The sequence below is a fragment of the Triturus cristatus genome, chromosome 10, assembly GCF_964204655.1.
Source record: "Triturus cristatus chromosome 10, aTriCri1.1, whole genome shotgun sequence".
NCBI classification, from domain to species: domain Eukaryota; kingdom Metazoa; phylum Chordata; class Amphibia; order Caudata; family Salamandridae; genus Triturus; species Triturus cristatus.
In genome coordinates this window covers 951,451,109-951,472,853 of record NC_140593.1, presented here as the reverse complement: position 1 = coordinate 951,472,853, position 21,745 = coordinate 951,451,109, and the positions used below count along the sequence as shown (strand labels likewise).

Here is a 21,745-nt window from a genome sequence, read left to right as displayed (position 1 = left end):
CTTTTAACATATACATATGACTACAGATGGAAATAAATCTATCTGTTTGCAGTTATTTATTAAAATGGAAGCAATAAAAGATTGCACTTTTAATACATTCTGCAAACTGTCACTAACCATTCAAGGGCAGTGACTGTGCAGATCGACAGCACTGAAAGTGTGAAAAGAAAGTCCGAAAATATGGCAAGTCTTTGCAGTCATTGCATCCCCTCACTGGTAATCTTTCAGACCTAATTAACAATACCCCTCATTTGAACTGACCAGGAAGCGGTGCCCTTTTTAGGTCTCGCCGAGGCAGCGCTTGCGCTGTCTCTGCGAGACATGCTTTATTCAGGATATGGCCTTTAAAAGCTCCGCCCATATTCAAGGACTGTTACATGTGTTGTTACTCAGAGCTTGTGAGCAGTATTTCTTTCTTTAAGCTGGATCACTCAAGACCAGTACTCGTGATTTACAGAGCTCTGTTGTTAACAGGGTGTAAATCTTGCAGTTATCTTGCTTTATTTGCTGTGCATTCAAAGACCGAGGTTTGTTTTGGCTGCAGCAGCCCCCGCCTCCCTCTTGCTCTTGAAACGCTCGGCCTTGCGTCAAGGTCCCTGTCTCCCTATGGCTGCTGCCGACTCCGTCTCAGAGCTCAAGAAGCATTTGCAATGCAATAGGTCTCACATTTGTGAGAGTTTGTGCGATTGGCATTGTAAATGACAATGCCTTTTATTTATGTGTTTTGAAAACCTGCATGCGGTGCGTAAATATGCACTTTGTACTTATAGTAATTGCGTAACAGAAGCAAGGCTGGCAGTAACTGCACCTCTTTTACTGCCAGCTTTGTTTCTAGTAAGAAAGGACTACAAGTACAAAGTGCAAGTTAATGCACCTCTTGCAGGTTTTCAAAACACATAAATAAAAGGCATTGTTATTTACAATGCCAATAGTTCAAACACTCGCAAATGCGAGATAAATTGCCTTGCAAATGGTTGTTTGGAGTTTGTGGCTGAACGCTGAGTTAGAAATATTTAGCAGACACAATCTTCCTGATTTGTTTCTGCTCGCGATTATTTCAGTGATTGAATGGATCAAGAGTTTGGAACGTTGATAACCAAACAAGCTTCTCAGGTTCTCCAAAGGGATCCTGTTGAGAACTTCAGTTTCTAGTGCCCTTAATCCAGGAACTCTCATATGAGCACTCACATTCGCGTTTTTTGGGTACCTTCAGAATTACACGCTATAGAAATTCAATTCAATTAAAAAGCATGTTTCACAAAAAATTTAAATTGTAAAAAAAGTATTGTTGTACTCTATTTTGCATACTACTATAGCACGAAAACACTACAGGTAGCTTAGCAGGAGTGTACATTTTTGAAATATAAATAAATGTGGAGAAATACTAGCTGGGGTTTTATTTTCCCAAAACAAAACATAATTATGAAAAATTACCAATAAAAAGATTAAAAATACAACAAAAGTGTGAGCCTTACTTATAAACACAAGTAGGCCGGGCTGGCTGCTCTGGTACTGGGGGGTATATTTACAAGGAGATAGCGCCACCAGAACATCACTTTTAGCGACGTTCTGGTAGCACTATGCCTTTATCAATATTTACAATGTAGCCTTAAGCCACTTTTGTGGCTAAACACCGCCTTGTAAATACGGCCAATTTACACACATCACTTAGCGTGTAAGGAGAGTGCAATGGTTGTTGCTGTGGGAGGTTCACCACAACACTCATTGCTTTTTGACACTGCCCCAGATTTACAAAGATGTGTAAATCTAAGGCAGTGCCAAAAACTAATGCCGTGCAAGATCAGGCGTTAGAATGGCGCAATGAGGAGAAATACTTTTATTTCTCCTTGTTTTGGCTTTTTCTATGTGTGCTGCGTTCTGCAGCACAAATAGAAAGAGCAAAACGCCATGAATGATTGTTAATGTGCAGGAAGGGTAACCTTCCTGCACATAAACAATCATTAAATAATGAAGATTGGCTACTTCCATGTGTTGCACATATAAAAGTAACAAATTGCGATTATGGATTGTTTATGTGCAGGAAGGCACACCTTCCTGCACATAAACAATCATTCTCTTCAATTCAGGCACCCTTGTACTATGCGTTAGCGCTAGGCAGCTAATTTTAGCACAAGGGAAAACACGGGGTGCACAGTATTGTTGGAAATACGGCGCATCTCTGCATTTTGGAAATGATTGAGCACGGCGCTGCCAAATTTGGTGCAGCTCCGAGCTCCAACTTATCGTTATAAATATGCCCCTAGGTTCGGCAACATGCTCTGTCTTCAGCCATATTTGGCGATATATTGGACAGGATGCTGTGCCTGAAAGGCAATGTGAGTGGTGTGGCAGCATACTGGACAGGATGCCCAGCAGGAAGGCAGCCTGGATGCTGTGGCAGAAAGATGGGCCCAAGTATAAACGTTGTGAAAACATGCTGGGAAAAGAGACCGGGTTGGTTTTGTGGCAGTAAGATAACAGAATGCAGTAGAAGGAGGCAGGGTTGTAGCCTATTGCAGTAGTTTGAGCTCGAGGTAGTGGCGTAGCAAGGGCACCATGGGACCTACTTTAAGAAAAGAAAACATGCCGAGGCCATTGGTTAGCAGAAAAAGCAGCAACGATTAGGGTGCCGTGAGCCCAGCGCACGTGTGGGCACCGGTCCCACTGCTTTTGCTGCACCAATGAAATCTACGACCGTGGCACAAAGTCAGACTGAAACCGGCATAGATGCTAAACCAAGTTGGTAAGTTGGGTGATCTTCCAACATGCTAGGTATTGAACTATTTCAGGAGACCAGGCTTTGAACTCCTCCAAAATAGTTGGCAGGATGCTGTACCCAGGCCACTGTGGATACTTTAAAAATTGCCCGGGTGAATAGTGTACTTGGTGGCCTGGTTGGCTTTAACAGTTGCCCGGGTGAATAGTGTACCTGGAGGCCAGGTTGGCTTTAACAGTTGCCCGGGTGAATAGTGTACCTGGAGGCCAGGTCGGCTTTAACAGTTGCCCGGGTGAATAGTGTACCTGGAGGCCAGGTCGGCTTTAACAGTTGCCCGGGTAAATAGTGTACCTGGAGGCCAGGTTGTCTTCAACAGTTGCCCGGGTGAATAGTGTACCTGGTGGCCTGGTTGGCTTTAACAGTTGCCCGGGTGAATAGTGTACCTGGAGGCCAGGTCAGCTTTAACAGTTGCCCGGGTGAATAGTGTACCTGGAGGCCAGGTCGGCTTTAACAGTTGTTCGGGTGAATAGTGTACCTGGAGGCCAGGTCGGCTTTAACAGTTGCCCGGGTAAATAGTGTACCTGGAGGCCAGGTTGTCGTTAATAGTTGCCCGGGTGAATAGTGTACCTGGAGGCCAGGTCGGCTTTAACAGTTTCCCGGGTGAATAGTGTACCTGGAGGCCAGGTTGGATGCTGCAGTTTTACACCATGGCGCAGTTGGATACTAATGATGATATGCTCCATTATCCGTGTTCGGCAAATGTATTCAATCAATGACCAATACTATTGCTGTGCTCAAACATGTCTTTTCAACATATTGCCCTTTCTTTTGTCTCTGACATGAATAATTTGTAAAAAAAAAAAAAAAAATTACCATTCCTGGTTTCTCTCTCTATCACTGTTTTCTCGTCTTGCTCTTCCTCTTCCACTAACATTGTCCTATCTAAAGCTGATACCGAAGATGTTGATTGCTCTTGCTGCCCATAAATACTGATAAGACCTCTATTAGATTTGTTTTTAAGTTATTTAATAAAGACCTCAGATCCAGACCCTATGTTCATCGGACATTCCTCTTCACCCGCTCCTTGTGGGACACTATCGCTTGTGTGGTACATTGAAGGAAACAGCAGCCGCGGAGCTTGCACCTGTAGGGGGCCTTCACTCCACTTTTACTTGTGCACAAGAACCAGAGGCTGAAGTGGGCAGTGGAACGGGAGAATGGTGCCCCCAAGCTTTATCAATTTGATCAAAATCGTCCCCATACTTTTTTGCACAGTGTGAAAGGGTAGCAGAAGGGACTCCTTTGTGAAGTGAAAAGAGGAGGAAGCAGCTAAAGAAAAAACAAGCCTCCCTGCAGGGGGACTACAACTTGAAAGAAATGTAAATGAGTGCAATTAGTTAATTAGCAAATCTGAAGGCTGCTTTGAATGCTACATAGGTTTTAATTCATTGGCAGTATCTGCAATGTATCCTTTTAGAGAAACCCTATGTTAGAAATGAGGGTCTCTGAATAGCAGGTCTGTACCCTGTCTAAGTAGGGACCCTTCCTTCTAGTCAGGGTAAGGGGGATTACACTTCTAAAATAACCCCTGCTCACCTCTTGGTAGCTTGGCACGAGCAGTCAGGCTTATCTCAGAGGCAACGTGTAAAGCATTTACAAATAACATACAGTAATACAGGTGTTGGTCCAGGAGGTCGGTGCTGGAGTCGTTGGGCCCTTAAAAGTCACACGCATTACAGGTCAAACTCCTTGAGTTTGAAGTCAGGAGCGTCGGCATCCAGAGGCCTCGAGGCTGCGGTGCAAATTGCAGCGGTGCGGCTTGCAGTGCCCTCAGGTCAAGGTGCAGGCAGCAGCTTCGTGATGGCGTCTAGCAGCGTTGGTGGGCCACGGCTGTGCAGTGGGATGGGGCGGTGCACCGAGTAACTTATGAGCAGTGCCCCCAGACGACGGTGCAGGCAACAGCCTCGATGTCGGCATGGATCGGCGATGTGAAGTGAGGCAGTGCGAAGTGCATAGCCTTCAGGTCCTGGTGCAAGCAACAGCTCTGTGGCAGCATTGGGCATCATCATAGGTGAGACCAGGGTTGCAGTACGAAGCGAGGCGGTGCTCTCTGCGGTGCCTTCAAGTCACGGAGCCGGCAGCGGCGTTGCTGAAGGCGTTGGGTTGCTTTTTCTGCTGTTGCAGCACAAAACACACAGTTCTCAATGCTGGTATCAGATGATCTTGAAGTCTTTGCTGTTCCTGAGACTTCCTTTTTTTTTAAATGTTTTTATTGATTTTTGCCAATTTAAACTTACTATCAAAGAAATCATGAATACACGATACAGGTTGATTACTGGGCAATAGCATTTGGTGTAAGGCAAAAAAATATAGCAACAGTTCCTCTGTAAGAGAGCATGAGGTTGGAGTCCAGTGTAATAAACATGCATGTATGAAGGTTCACATCTAACATATCCACACCCATCAACAATGGGTCAGGTACCACGATTTTAAAGGACCCGTCTCCGATTTTCCCAGGGGTAAATCCACTCCCTCCTCCTCCTCACCCAGTTCTAAGCCATAATATTTTATCCACGGCGCCCATATCTTTCGGAATTTCCGGGGACAACCCCTCACCTTATAGGTCACTTTCTCCGCAACCATGTAGAGATCCATACATGATCTCCCTTCCTTGAGTGTAGCGAGTTGGTGGGCACCCCATTACCTACCTATGTCTCTCTTAGCTACCACCAGCCCTAAGTTGGCCAACAGGAGTTTATGACGCGGCAGGTCTACATCCGTAGGGATGCCCAATATGAGGAATTTTGCATCCAACTCAAGTTGGGCTTCCAGTACATTTTTTATTTCCTGCACTATCTTACCCCAGTATATTTGAACCCTACTGCACTCCCAGAGGGTGTGTATATATGTACCGCGCTCTGCGTGGCATCTGAGGCAATCCGGGTTATCTGCTCTCCCCATAGAGTGTAGTCGTGCTCTATCAAAATAGGTTCTGTGTAGGTCTTTATACTGTATGAGCCGTAATCTCAGTTTAATCGCGACTTCGCGCGGGTGCATAAGGGTGGCCTCCCAGTTAATGTCTTCCTATGGGCCGGTGGTGAGTTCCCATTTGGGTCGAAGTGGGCCGAGTTTGTCAAACATGTTGTTAATTAGTGTTTTATATGTCAATGAGATGTCTTGAGTCAGAATCTCCTCCTGCAAAAGTGTGCATTCTAACCGGGCAAACTTCGGCAGTGTCTCTGTGTCTAGTCCTGTGATTGCCAGGCATGTTTCAGTCTGAGATAGGCATAGGCTAGAGTGTCGCGAAGCTGATATGTGGCTTGGAGTGAGGCGAACGAAGCCAATGAACCTGCCTCCAGTACATTCCCTACTTTGGAGATCCCTATTAGATCTAACCCTGGGTGTAGTTCGCGTAGTCGCGCTAAGCTACGCGAAGTGCACTTTGCACTACGTCGCACAGCGCGTAGCTACACAAACTGTGTAGTGCAGTAGGGAAATGCTGTTCGCAATGAATTCACAGTGCTGGATGCTTGTCCGCACTGTGCAATCATTGCGAACGGCATCATGCACAGTCCAAGCGGTCATTTTCTGCCACTCGAGTAGATTTGTACTCGCGCTGCAGCTTTCTCGATGCGGACTGTAGTTTCTCATAGCGAGCGGTCGCGAGCATACGCGACCACTCACAATGAGAAACCTGAACTTCCCGCGTTGAGAATCTCGCCGGGAGGTTTATTTTCCACACTAGCGATCGGCACCTTGATGTTGCCGATCGCGAACGGGGAAAATGTCTCGCCGTGATGTTGATTTTGCTTGCTCCCGGTCGCCAACTTGACGTTGAGGACCACGAGCGAGTAAAAAATGCCCGCTACACTACGCTATGCATTTTTGCACTGTGCTACGTGTGATTCGCGTAGTTGTGCTTGCTACACACACTCCGCCCAGGGTTAATTAGATCCCACTGTTTAAAGCCTCTCAATTTGCTGATCTTGGCCAGTCTAGTACCCTCCCATAGAGAGGTTACCCTTGTTGGCTTCATGTCCCATTTAATTTGCTTCTCTGCACTTTTCCAGGCCTCCAGCACTCGTTGGGTAGAAGGTAGGAGCCGTGTACAGCCTTTACCTCCATATATGTAGTGTAATTTTGTGCGGTCTCGGAATTGTAACCTTTCCAACCTGTAAGTGGCGTGGTCTCTTGGAGTGTGGTTCCATTCATTGATTACAATGAGATGGGCCGCTCTGTAGTAGGCTCTAATATCCGATAGGGCCAAACCCCCGTTGTACGGGTTTCGCTGCAGTGTTTGCAGCGCTATTCGTGGATGGGCCCCATCCCACAAAAGCAAGCGTAGCTTGTTGTTAATAGTGGTGAACCTGGTCTCCGGTATTTTTCAATAGGTATTCTGTAAAATATATAGCAGCTGAGGGAGCGTGATCATCTTATACTTAGGGGCCCTCCCCATGATTGTCAGAGGGAGTTTCCTCCACCTCTTTTTATCCTCCTAAAAGTTTAAAAGAACACATCTGTATTGTGCTCTAAGCTAGTTGCTACCTCGGTGGTAATATAGAGTCCCAGGTAGGTGAACCCCTCTGTGGACAATTGTAAGCAGCTCGGTTAGGTCTGGGGCTCCACCACCCTGCTCAGCGGGTATACAGTGGATTTACTCCAATTAATCTTATATCCTGTGTGACAGCCATATTTCTCAAAGATTTGAAGCAATTGGGGGAGTGTCTCAACTGGGTTTGTGACATACAACAAAATTTCATCTGCATATAACGATATGTGTTCTTCCTCTAAAATTCGGGACTCGTCAATTAAACCCCCCAGTCCTTGGCGAGTTCTAGCTACACAGGCCAAAGGTTCCAAAATGAGGGCAAACAGTAAGGGAGACAGGGGACAACCCTGCCTAGTGCCTTGTTGAATCGGCCAACTCGTAGAGACGACCCCGTTGACCTGGACTTTAGCCTCAGGAGCATTGTATAGAAGTGCCAACCAGTCCCAGAATACTGGACCGAATCCTAACTTTTCCAGGGTGCATCTCATGAAGGGCCAATGAATAGTATCAAATGCCTTCTCGGCGTCGAGTGAAAAGAGCAGATGGGAGCTATCTCGATTCTGAACCGTAAACATCCAATTAGCCAGTCTTCGTGAGGTAAAACGTTTGGCACGCTTTGGCATAAAACCAGACTGGTCTCTATGTATCAGGGGGGTAATAACTGTCAAGAGATGCATCCCAATAACCGTGGCCAGAATCTTTGTCTCAATATTAACCAGAGATATGGGTCGGTAGGACCCACAATCTTCTGGAGGCTTCCCTGTCTTGTGTGAATTACCACCACAGTAGCCATTCGGAAAGCTTTTGGTAGAATCCCTTGTTCTTTTGACGTCCTGAACAGATTTAGCAAGTGTGGTGCCAACAGACTACTATTCAATTTAAAATATTCTTCTGGGAGTCTATTTGGGTCCGGGTTTTCCCTGACTTTTGGCAGCCGATGGCCTCTGTCACTTCTTTCAGAGTGAAGTCATCCTCTAGTCTGTCTCTCTCCTCCTGGGAAAGTGAGGGTAGCTCAATTGCATCTAAATATTGGATTATTTGCGCCATATCTGTCTGTGGTTTAGCTGCATATAATTCAGTGTAATATCGTGCAAAGACCCCTGCAATAGCTGTGGGTGTGCTGTGTATAGTGTTTTGGTCTTTAATGGACATTACCCATCTCGACTACATTTCTTTCCTACCCGGCCACGCAAGCAGTTTCCCCGTCCTATCACCTGTCTCATAGAGCCGATGCTGGACTGCCAATTGTTGAGCCCTCACCTCTTTAGTCGCCAGCACCTCGTATTCCCTTTTGGTTACTTCAATTTGGCGAAGGGTATGGCCAGTCAGTGCGGAGGTGCCACTTTCTTCTAAACTTAACAGTTTGCGTTCTAGCGCCTCCATCTCTTGGGTTTCTCGACCGTCTTAAATGCCTCCCGTAAGGTGACTGCCGACTGTAATGAACCTATATTTTCCTTAAAGTAAAGTTCGGAGTCCACCCTAAGCTCTTTAGCAACTATTTCATCTTTCAAGGCCCATGGGCTCAGTCTCCAGTTTGCTACTTGGTGGCCACCCCTTCCACCCACCGTTAGTAGGAGCGGTGAATGATCTGAAATGCCCCTAGCTAAGTATTCTATCTTTCCCACCTGTCTGACCTCTCCTGCCAGAGCGAAGAGATAGTCCAGTCCCGAGAACACCCTGGGAGCCCCCGAGAAATAGGAGTAGGCACGTACATTTGGGTGATGCCTTCGCCACAAGTCAGTCAGTCCACGAGCGTCTTGGAATTTTGCCAACATTGTGGGTCCATGGGACCCAGGTCTGAGTTAAGTTCGTTCAAGGGAGGGTTCGACCACATCGTTGAAGTCCCCTCCTATAATATGTGTGGCAGTCTGGAGTGTAATAGGAGCTCCGTTAGTCTATCTAGTGTATGTTGTTGCAGTCGCGGAGCGCATAGGCACTAATAGGCAAAAACATCTTACGATTCCAAATTCCCTGCACTACAACGTGTCTCATCTGAGTCCACCCACTGTTGAGTGACACGAAAGGGAGACGATTTTTTAATAAGAATTGCCACTCCTCTAAAACCCTTTGTAAAACCCGCACGTGCCAGGGTGGTGTAATGCCCTCTTCCCAGGAAGGAACAACTCGAACCCATCTGGTGTGTCTCCTGTAAAAATATTATGTCTGGTTTAAGTCTTTTGAGATAGTGTGATACAAGACCCCGTTGATTTTATTTCCTAACCCGTTGACATTCCATGTCAATACCGTGAACCTGTCCTCAGCATTTGCAATGCAGCGTTTGATTCATCACTTGCCCAATCCTGCCCTAGAGGATTGCCCACTTCCCCAATTTGAATCTCAACCCCGGTATTCATTTGAACAAATTGAATGGAACAGTCCCCCCATGCAAGGATCGCAACTCACAACTCGTGACAATGTCCAACTTTCCCCCCACCCCACACTCTTCAGGTACCCACACCACCCCCTAATTCGTCAACATGACAACTCTGGCACGGGTAGTCCACTAAGAGATCTGTAGCCCTCCCTCCCCCCTGTTCAATTAACTACACAATAATGCTGTAGCAACACACAACATACTTCCCTTTCTCAGGCCTAAGCCCTGCAATGTCTGCTAGGCCCTAGAGCTGTCTTATTGTCTTTTGGCTGCCATCCCGCCCCTCATCTCAGTCCTCTTCGCCATTGCTGGGCGGATGCCGCTGTTGCGCACTTGTATCTAGCAGGATCGGATCAGGAGCTTCCAGCCGTTGAATGCTCTCAAGTAGTGGGTGTTCACTATCTGCATCTGCGGAGTCTTCTCTCTCTGACAGTTCAGTGTGGACGTTGTCACTCGATCTCAGCAGGGTTCGTGCCGCTCATTCCTGCACGGCATCCTCATCCAAGTTCGATAGTTGTGACTTGTTTTCTCTAGGCCTCAGAGACCTCCCTGGTGTTCCCCCGGCTGTGTTTCGGACTTTCAGCACTTGCCTCCGACGTTTTTCCTTCGGTCTTTCCTGGCTTGAACCCATCCACTTTTCCGTGAACTGGTCTGAAGCTTGGGGTGTTCTACGCCTTAACTGGGCCGTTCCACGTTCCACAACCATGCTTCATCAGGGGTCTGAAAAAACAACGTGGAGCCTTGAAAGATAACTTCCAGCTGAGCTGGGAACAGTAACATGTATTGAATTTCAAGCGCTCGTAGTTTCGCCGGGTCAAAAGTTCGTCTCTGCTTCTGCACATCTCGTGAATAGTCCGGGAATACCATCACTTGAGTATCTTTGTATTTAACCTCCCCCTTCTTCCTCAGCTCGCGCAATATTAGATCTCTATCTTGAAAGTTAAAAAAAACAGGTTATCAAGGGTCGGGGGGGGGTCCCGGAGGCGGGCGGACATTAGGCATCCTGTGGGCCCGTTCTATGACAAAACAGGTCGAGAAGTGTGTATCTGGCAGAATTTCTTTTAAAAATGTCAGGAGAAACTGGCCCAGGTTAGTTCGTTCCCCATTTTACGGAATACCGATAAATCTGAGGTTATTTCTGCGGGCCCTGTTTTCGGCATCATTGACCTTCCAGGCCACCTCCTTCATGGAAGCTAAGAGTTCCGTCACATCTTTTCGCGTGGATTGAGAGGTATCCTTGAGGGCGGAGATGCGATGTTCCGCCTCAGTAACTCGTTTGGAGACTTTGCGTACATCATGGCGCAGCAGTGTAACCTCTGAACGTATCTCCGCCGTCTTCCCCTCCAAGCTTTCTCTGGATGCATGAATAGCTTGTAGTATGGCCGCATTATCTGGAAGTGGAGCAAGACGCTTCCCGCCGGCACAGGGAGCACTTTGGCAAATTGGTCCAGTTTCCCCTGCCTTGATGATTTGGGCTCCTTATCTCTTGCCATCTTGAGCAATCTGGCGTTATGTTGTGGTTAAGCACACCTTTCCACAGACGTGGCTTCTGTCGCACTGCTGGTGATCTCTCGAAAACTCACCCCCTGGAATGTCTCTGCGCTCCCAGGACAGCTTGAACGGTGTCAGGCAGGTAGTGTAGGCTAGTGTATGTGCCCCAGGGTTCCTTCTGCCATGAGCGAGTTCCAAGGAGGGCACCGTGGCTCACGTTGCCATCCACCCCCTTGCTGCTTGTCTCGGTGTACTGGTGATGGACGCAGGGACCCATGAAAAGGGGGGGGAGGCAGTGAGCAGGCCCAGGCCCACCAGGCTACTTGTCATACGTCCTCTTGGATCCTCCACTCCTGGAAGTTGGATTATTGTGCCCTTCGCACAGTTATGTCTCTCACCAGTGCCCCTTCAAGACAATGCCTGGAACCTGGAGTTGGATGCCCTTGAAAGTTACCAGTCGGTGTAGCCAGGAAATCGTAAGCTCACAACACGCTGCCACAGTGTTGAAGTATTGTCATCCACAAAGCCCAGGACCCAAAACACATACGTGTATCAATTGTTCACACCCGCGTTGCTGGAATCAGCGGGGGAGGGGGAGGAGAGGGAGTCCGTCGGCAGTCCCACCAGACATCCGGTACCGATGCTGCAGTGTTTTCAGTTTCTCAGTGCCTTCGGTGTGGGTGCAAGAGGGATCCCCAGGTCTGCTCAAATGCAGACAGGCCGGCCCGCGTGATCACTGCAGGAGCCACTACTACCCACCACAAAAAAGGAAATACGGAGGACCCACTCCCGGTCTCAGGGCATCTCACCCGGCTCCAGCGTCACGTCTGCTCCACACTCTGGTGATGTGCGCGAAGGCAGAGAACCCCTCCACCATCCGCAATGTACGGTTTCAGCGCTCGGTTCACCTCCGGTCCTGAAGTTTTCCACCCACACAGAGCGTGTGTGCACCCCTCCTCATCGAGGTGTTAGCGGTCTGAAAGGGCACCACTGGTCTCTGACCCCAGAGCAAGTGTCCATGTGCTCCTACGGCTCACCACGCATCTATCTCTCAGCTTGAGAGTGTCGCGGACCCACAGTATCGCCGTGGGCTGCTCCAGCAAGACGCCATCTTGGTGCACGTCGTATCAACAGTGCTGCATAAAAGGCTCTAAATAAGCCTTATATCGTCCGCTCGTCGATGTTGTTGCTCACCTCCGCTGCAGCACACCTTCCGATCCCCACTGATGGTGTTTTAAGGCGCTGAGGGTCATGATTTAAAGCAGGATGAAATCGGGGCCGGCGGAGCTCGCGGAAAACGTACCTACCAGGCCATGTTGCTGGCCACGCCCCCCCCCTTCCTGAGACTTCTTGAACAGGGGGCAAGCTCTTCCTCAAGCCCTTGAAGAAACTCAGGAAAATAAGTTGCAGAAAGTCCAGTCCAGTCCTTTCACTGCCTAGGACAAAAGCAGCCACTGCAGGCCAACACAACAACGCACACAGCAAAGTGGTAGTTCCTCCTGACAGCTTCTCCAGCTCTTCTTGGCAGGTTCCTTAGTCCAAATGAGTTCTAAAGTTCTGGAGTCAGGGCCCCAATATTTATACTACATTTCCCTTTGAAGTTTTAGGCAGAAAGTCTCTGAGTTCAGTAGAAAGCAGTTCTGTCCTCCTACGTCCAGCTTCACTACAACAGGTGGAGACAGTATTGTGCAGAGCAGACACAGCCTATTCAGGATGCATCGTATTGTTGTTAATATGACTCATCCCTGCGCTTTGAAACTGACGCAGCACGCACAGCTAAATCGCTTGTGGCACAGCGCTGCGTCATTTTCTTGTAGATGAGGCCCTATGTTTTTGTTTGTCACTACAAAGCAGCAGTGAATGGTAGAGGTGGTGAATAAGCACACATTTAAAAACTGTGCATGAATTCATGAATACTTTGGCACATCAGCTGTACAGGTTTTTGAACGTGTTCTGTTATCATCAGTGCACAATTACGGCCTAGATGTCTTCACGGGTAGAATATGAAAAGGACTTTTAAAAGTAAGTTTATATATTTTAAAGTTGCTTGTATATTTTCCACATATGAAAGGGTGCATCAGCTTTAAAGTGACTCTCGAGTGCTAAATTTTAAATCAAAGGAAGAAATGTGCTTGGCTGACACATTTAAAATGGTCTATTTTCAGGGACTAAGCCAAATGTATCGAGCATATTTTTAAAGGGATATTGCTAATACTTTGATAAATGCAGGAGATAGCTTTCAGTTGCAGCCATGTGGAACATGTGCCTCCACTGGAATCTATTGGCAGCTTCATCCACCTAACACTTTTCCAAGGTCTTTAAAAACAGCAGCTGGCGCCTGGCAGTTGTGAGCAAAGTCTGGAGTTGAAAATCTCTCCTTTTGTCGGTCTGAGGTGTCCTGTGCACAAAGACACAATCGTCTTGGCACTCAGCCTTTAGCAGTTTAGGCCTAGCCAGGTTAAACAAGCCCTATTCATGATTTATTGGTGAGGCAAGGGCCCCATTGGCCACACTAACCTGTGGGGCTGGCTTTAAGACAATGTGACCCGTGGGCAGCAGCGGCTCATCCGCTGTGGCGGAGGTGCGTCATCCTCCCCTGCCAGCAGCAGCAGCTGCAAAACATGAAAAATAAAATGATAAAGCATATTTATTATCATTTTATTTTTCTCCATACCGTGGAGTCCAAGGTGTGTGGCCATTGGGATGACAGGGACGAGGGGGAGTGGTAGGTGCACTTTTGTCAGTGCCATGATGGTTAGGCCAGCCATCTCAGGACGGCCAAACCGTCATGCGCACTGAAGCAGTCCCGAACCCGAGCTTCATTACCAGGTTGGAGACAGCAGGCACAAGCTCCCAGTCTCTCTGGGAGTGCAAATCGAGGGCATTCAGGCCAATCCTGACACTGCTCTCATGCTGTGAGAGCAGCGTCCGAACTGGGCTCAGGGCCAGCGTCAGATAGGTAGCGCTTGCACTCGGGCAATGCCCGAGGGGCCGGCGTCCGAGTTTCAGCTGTGGGCTGCTTTTTTGAGCAGTCTGGGAAGCCGATTTGGGCGGTGCCTCTGTTGTTCAGATACAGACAGGGGCCCAGTGGGGCCCTGAGTGGCCTTTCTGGAGGCAGATGGGCGTCCATTACCTCCCTTTTATCAACAGGCAGAGGTGTCACTCCCTTTCTTTCGCTGGGCCTGCCCATTAATGTGTACATATTGAGCGGGGGCAGGGGGCCTGACCAGAAGTGGCCTCACTTGCTTTCAGGTGTGTTTCACCACTGTAAACTAATCTGTGCGTTTTTTTACTGCCCCCCTTTTTTTAATAAAATTTGCTGAAGCATTGTTTTGCGGAAAGGCAATATGCAAATGTGGGCCACTTTTTTTTTGCGTGCCCGGGACGATTTTTAATCCCAATCCAACCCTGCGCAGGGCAGTCTGGGAGCCTGTGACTGCAGTGGAGCCAGAAAAGCGGCAATGCGGCGGAATTCAGGTACTTTTTTGGGGGGGCTTTGTTTTGTTTTCCATCCACCCCGCCACTTTGCCCGAACACCAGCTGCCACTGCCCGAGGGGCTGTTCTAGGCGCTGACCTAGAGGGGTGCACTGACCTCAAGGGGACTCTGCGTTTAGCTACAACTGACGATTTAAAAGGACCTGCTACCAGAGTTTCTTGTGCGTCCAACTTTCAGGCAGCAATAAAAATGTCAAGATAATTCTTGTGATTAATGTTCCTGCTAGAGAAAGAGATATTTTGCCCAGTGGCAGATTTGACAAGCCATAAAGTAACACAGAGGATTAATATGCCTTCTGCAAAGAACTTCTCTGTATTTTATGTTGATAGCTGAGTGGATTAGTAAAGTCAGTCTTTACCAGCGCTTTAAAACAAAGGAAATGTATGTGAGAGAGGCGCTATGGAGAGATGAGGGGCTCTTTTTCTGGGTGGTAGAGCGGGAATCAGAGGAGAAGGAGGCCATGGGTGGGGCGCCAAATAAGATTGTAGCACCAGGCACCCGGAGTGCTAAAGCTGGCCCTGCTAACCTGGCTCCTATGGTAACAACTCAAAACTGTAGCCTAACATGCATATGTCCAAAATTTTACTTTTCATACTTTGTATCACATTGTACATTTTGTGCCACAATCCTCACATCAGTAAATTAAGTACAGCGCATGCGATAATAAACGTCCATATACGGCAGCCATTGATACATACGAACTTATAATACTAACACACACGCCACAGTCAGGGCACTAAATCCTGTTCAGTCAAGAATAATTGTGGTACAGCCTTTTAAGACCTGTCCCATTGTCCCCAGCTTTTAGCCGCGAAGGCCCTTGATTGTAAAAATATCCCATCTCCAAACAGAAAATGAGAATCGTTGGTGCCAGATACATATGTAAAAAAGTAAACCTTGCACAATTCCTGCTGATGCTGGATTGTTGGACTTAACGCAATGAAAATAGGTCATGTGATTATTTGTGCCTCCCCTTTTATCGATCTAATGCCTTTTAAGCATATGTGTAAAAAAATCCTTCCACGTGAATCCTTTATCAGTAGGGATCACGAAAGACTCTATGGCCCTCATTGCGAGTCGCCCATCTCTAGACTGAGGCCTGCCGTATGGAAATCATTCTTGGTCGTACCCCAATAGGAACATTCAAGGCCAGGTCCCCTTCAAATAGGAACACATGCAGCAACTTAGCCCTATCCCACACAACCTTCCTATTGTGACCGACTGGTGGCCAGGAAGCGACTTCCCCAAGTGGCAGGGCAGAGGTTTGGACTCCACCCCTAAATGCTTAATTGAGGTGGAAGTGGACTCCTCCAAACTAGTGACACCAGGGTGAATGTGACTGCACTCCACATCCGAAATGGGGACATATGTTGGGAATGGTGTGGGTGAGTGGTGAGGCTTCTTACAAAAAGGTAGCTTGGTCAGGTGTAGAGGGGGCAGAATATCTTTCAGGAAGGAAGTGGTACACCCACCTGTCACCTTTGATTTTGATTAATTATTTGGGTTAACTTTAGTACTGTCTAACTTATTATTCTTTCAGAACTCAAGTGTCAGCTAAGAGAGTGCAAGTGAGTATTCTAAGTTTAAATTATGCCCTTTGCACTGGCACTTCAAGCCCAACCTCCATAATGTTTAATAAAAATATGAATACGGGTACTATACATTTCATTCTGATTGTGCAAATCTGCAGATAACAAATTGTGAAGCATCGCTTCTGCACATCTGTATCGTTTAATCTTCCCTTTTTATGTCTGTGTCAGCCAAGACCTTTTGATTTTACTGAATTAAGTATATAATATACTTATTTATAGGGACTTTTATCCAGTCCTCTTTATCCATTGGTCTGCTGTTGTGTCAGTCACATTTTACTTACACTATCTTTAGCATACAGCATGGGTCAGTGACTCAGCCCCGGGCTTTAAGTGGGTTGATAAAACCTAGGTACGGTGGGGGGGAGGGCCTCAAAGGGGCGTGGCCGATGTAATTACAGGCATTGCTTAAAAACAGGTAAAATAAAGATCTGTGCTTAGCATAGTGTGCCGCTCAACTGGTATTTTGCTGCTGTCGTCATTGCATCCAGATATATAACACAACAAGTATCATTACATCTACAAGTCAAGATTGTTGGCTTTGTCAATGGTTGTTAGTTGCATAAGATAAATAAGCATCACCTATGGCTGCGTTGTATATAACATTGAACATACTTCAGTTCGGCCATAATGAGACTGAAAGAACTATAATGACCCACTGTTGAGTTACATTAAAGGCAGTGAAGGGTGGCACTGCTGCAAAGTTAAGATTTCTTTTTTTTTTTTTAACTGCCTGGGCTGAGCACCAGCAGGACCAGGGCCACTTAAAGCCCTGGGTCAGCCCACTACAGCCGACTTTACTGTGAATGACTGTGAATGAGTCCATCTACAAACAAAGTAGTTCTATTTAGTTCCAGCGCCTACTATTTCTGTGCCAGTTGCTACCATGGCATCGAGGGACTTTTGAGACCAAAGTAAGAATTTGCTTTTAGGCTATTTTTTGTTTATGTTTGGGCAAGGGCCGGTAGCCCCCCACCAATAAAGTGTCGCAAAAGCCATGACAAAACAAGCATTGACAAAGCCAAAAGTATGTTAGCCACAACCAGACACATTAGCTTTGCCATTGCTTTTTTATTTAACCCTGCTATAAGTGCTGCCGCTCTCCAGGAGGATCCAACGGCCATTATTTAGTCGAAGACCTGAACACCCTTTCCGCTGTAGTTATCTCGGGGACGCATGCCTGCACCCTCTAACCTCCATTGTTGTTTCAACAATGCGTAGACTCTTAGATGAAGGCCGTTGTCTGTCCTCGCACACTGCACACCCCCCTGGGCGGGGCGCCCTGGGGTAGGAGCACGAGATGGCACGAGACAGCTCTTTCCGCTGTTCTATCCCTCCAGCAATCATATGACGATAGAATGCCATCCGGTCTGCAGGCATGGCAGATGTTTCTGCCGCGCGCAGGCCTAGCTAACGATCGAAGGCAGATAACGGGCATTTCTTTCCTACCACCATACTGCTGAGTTCAAAACACATCTTGCAGGCCAGGCGCACGTTCTTACATATAATGTCACCAGATGGTCAGCTCTCAACGCCTAGGAAATTAGAACAGTCCAGTCATCCGTACATCCGTCCACAGGTCAATGCATGCTGTCACCCGTCCATACGTCCACCCGTGCATACATGCTTTCATCCGTTCATCCGTGCATGCATGCTGTCACCCGTCCACCCGCCCACCCGTGCAGACATGCTTTCATCCGTTCATCCGTGCATGCATGCTGCCATCCGTCCATCCGTCCACAGGTCCATGCATGCTGCCATCTGTCCATCCGTCCATACATGCTTTCATCCGTTCATCCGTGCATGCATGCTGTCTGTCACCCGTCCACCCGCCCACCCGTGCATACATGCTTTCATCCGTGCATGCATGCTGCCATCCGTCCATCCGTGCACACATGCTTTCATCCGTCCATCCGATATGCATGCTGCCATCCGTCCACAGGTCCATGCATGCTGCCATCTGTCCATCCGTCCACAGGTCCATGCATGGTGCCATCCGTCCATAGGTCCATGCATGCTGCCATCTGTTCATCCGCCCACAGGTCCATGTATGCTGTCATCCGTTCATCCGTGCACCCGTGCATACATGCTTCCATCCGTCCACAGGTCCATGCATGTTGTCATCCGTCCACCGACCGCTCTGGCACAGACAAGCCCTTTCCGCCTCTTTCTTGCTCTCTCTCTTACTATCTCTCACTGTGATTATACTTTATAGAAACATAAAAATTAAGTACTCACAGGAACATGTGGCCAACTAGGCCAAGGAGCGCAGCGGTAGAGTTTAGCACCGATGCACATTTTCTGCAGGAAGGAATCGTATCTCCGGTCTGCTCCGCAGGGAGACTTTCCCGAGTGAGGATTTAAACATCCTGTCCAGCTCCACCCCTGGGCCCGGTGACAGCTCCCCACACATCCTCTGAAAGCCGCCCGAACAAGTTTACTTGTCATCTTCGCTCCCATTCAACCGAAACAGCTTCTTCTATTTCAAATAAACAAGTATGCACGGATGAAGCAGGCCTCCTCTCTGCCCACCATGCCGCATGTCACACAAGATGTCTCCATTCCCTTCGACGTGGGGTTATTCTACAATAACGCACCGGCCCGTTCGTTGCCCGGGCGGCAGGCCTGGAATCCATCAGCCTCTCCGGGACAGTCAATGATTAAACAGCCTCATGCAACGGGGCACGCAGGGCTGCGGTGCTTACTGAGGCCAACTGAGGCATCCAGAGCTGTGCATGTGGTCAAGTCAAGTCAATACAAAGTTTATTGTGCAGATTACTTAAAACCATGACAATAGAATGTGGTAAACACACTCATACAGAAGCACACACATAAACGTGCACGCGCACACACAGATATGCACACACACATACATACACATGTGCACACGCACAAACAGACATATACACACAAGCACACACATACATACACATGTGCACACACAGGTGTGCAGACAGACACACACAAGCACACACATACATATGTGCACGTGCACACACATATGCACAAACAAGCACATAAATACACATGTGCACACGCACACAGATGTGCGCACACACACACATAGATACACACATGCAGGCGCACACAGATATGCAGGCATACACACATACATACACATGTGTACGTGCACACACAGATATAGACACACATACATACACATGTGCACACACAGATATATACATACACACACAAGCACACATACATAAACATGTGTACACACAGATAAGCAGACACACACAAGCACACACATACATATGTGCACGTGCACACACATGCATAAACAAGCACACACATACATACATATGTGCACGCGCGCACACAGATATGCGCACACACACACATACATACACACATGCACATGCACACACACAGATATGGAGATACACACATACATACACATGAGTACGCGCACACACAGATATGCAGACACACATATATTCCTTATTGACACTACAGGTAGATCTTCGGCAGGCATGATCAGTGCTTGAAATGGAAAATTATGAGTGCTTTACCAGAGCACCTTCTTGTTTCTGAGAAGTGCTGGTACTCTCCAATTAAAAGTATTACGTCTGTCTTGAGGAGCTCTGGTACTCTCACTCTCAAAATAAAAAAAGTGCCGGTACTCAGTACCGGCCAGCACCGGCACTCAGTACCGGCCAGCACCGGCCCATTTAAAGCACTGTAAAATATGCGTGTCACAAAGAATAGTGGCCAAGCACGCTTCCCGCACAAGCACATCCACCACCCCACCCCAGATACAGCATGGCAAGTATTAGCCAAAGCTACCTTAAACCCACACAGCAGGTTCAACACAAGCAGTATTCCAAGCTTCCCCACGCCCCCTGTGCAGACACTGCATGATGTGCCCAACTTTTTCAAACTAGTGAAGTTTGGCAACAAAATCCTTGAGTAACCTTATTCTGCTCTCAAGCTAAACCCGGATTTGTCAAAAGAGAATATCTCTGATATTAAGTATAATGCAAAAACATTTTTATGGCACAATGAACATGCTGCATTACGCACTGATTGCTCCAATGTCAAACTTGTAGCCATGTTGTCTGCCTGGTGTCTCTGTTGTGCCCCAGTCAAGGTTGCCGCTTTCTCTACCCAGGCCAGGATGATTGCTATAAGTAGTGTAGACATCCAGGAGCGACCAATACATATTCTTCCCAAGGGAATATGGAATACATTTGTAGCAAATGGATGTTGAGTTTTATAAGCCCATTGTGATTGCAAGCTTTAAAAACACCATTGATATTTTAGAGGAATTGACACTTTGTGCGCTGAACATAACTGAAAGGAGAATGGTTGTTATTAAAACATGCTATTAAAAGGCACTGGTTCTGTTTCTACTGGAGTGGCAGTATGGGGCAGAGTTACCAGTTTTTCACGCAGCCCAGTGCAGCAGCCACAAATGCTGCGCTGTGTCAAAAGGAGAGAGGAGGCAGTGCTTAATTTGTAAAAGAATAAGTGAAGGGGCTAAAACTTTACCTCAGACGAACTCGGCCAGACATAGATTAGAATTAAATATTCCCCTAAAATTACGCTACTCAGACAAACTGCTGGTGTAAATGTGAAACAGCGAATGATAGGAAAGTCCCCGGGCTCCCCCCTGCACCCGCTCACAATCATTCAGTGTTTTAAAAATCTGGGAACACACACACACCTACCTTCTGCAAGTTGTACAGAACCATCGTTGTCATGACTGCCTAATTTACAGGGCCGGACTGGCCATAGCGGGCACCGGCACCGGACGTTTCCCGGTAGGCTGCTAGGGTGGGGGCTGGTTTTGGGCCACCGAGGGCCGTTTTTGTTACCGGAGGTCGGCAATTTCGGCCCCCTGTAACAAAATCTGCCGAAACCGGCCCTCGCAAACTGCTCGGCTGCAATCCGGCCGGCCGAGCAGTTTGCCAGGGCCGGTTTCTGTTCCCAGTCCGGCCCTGCTGACTTACATGCCTGTGCCTTTGCTTTGCCAAACATGGTAGTCTTCAAGCAAACAGCAAGGGTCTCCCGCCGATAATGCTCTCTGTCTCAAACACAACGACCAGGGCAGAATAAGGCCAGACGGTCTGATTTCTAAGCAGCGAGGAGTGTGCACTTTTAATTTGTTCTTCATTGTGTTGTGCCATTGCAGAAAACTTCATCCTGCACCTGCGCAGTTACAGCTTGCCTCGCCCCAGCTCAGCTACGGGAGCCTGGTGGCAGACCTCAGACAAACGTTTCAAATCTGCGTCAGCAAAAATTGACTACACACGATGGTCTGAGTAATAAGCAGCCGTGCTGACATCACAAACTTGAAAAAGATGCCTGGACCAGGGTGGGCTAGCCTGTGAAGACATACCAGGCAGCCACCCTGAAGGACAGGTACATTTATTTTTAATAATTATCGGGCCAGCCACCCATGGAAGGAAAACTTTATAACCCCAGCCCTGTGAAATAAGAGCCGGGGCTGAGCACCGGAAAGCACCAGCACAAATTAAGCACTGAGAGGATGAGAGCACCAAATTTACTGAAATATGTCTCTCT

At 47.7% G+C, this 21,745-nt stretch overlaps 1 protein-coding gene across 3 annotated transcripts in view; it reads right to left on the bottom strand.

Annotated features, from left to right (window-relative positions):
- Window positions 1-21,745, bottom strand: part of LOC146796295 (gap junction gamma-1 protein-like) — a 205,883-nt gene that overhangs the window by 37,501 nt on the left and 146,637 nt on the right. The window contains exon 1 of one of the 3 annotated variants that reach the window (XM_085628806.1): window positions 18,455-18,817. The exons of the other annotated variants lie outside the window; for them this stretch is intronic. The gene's annotated coding sequence lies outside the window, so the exon portion shown is untranslated. Of the gene's footprint in view, window positions 1-18,454; window positions 18,818-21,745 lie in introns of those variants that run through there. 3 annotated transcript variants of the gene reach the window in all.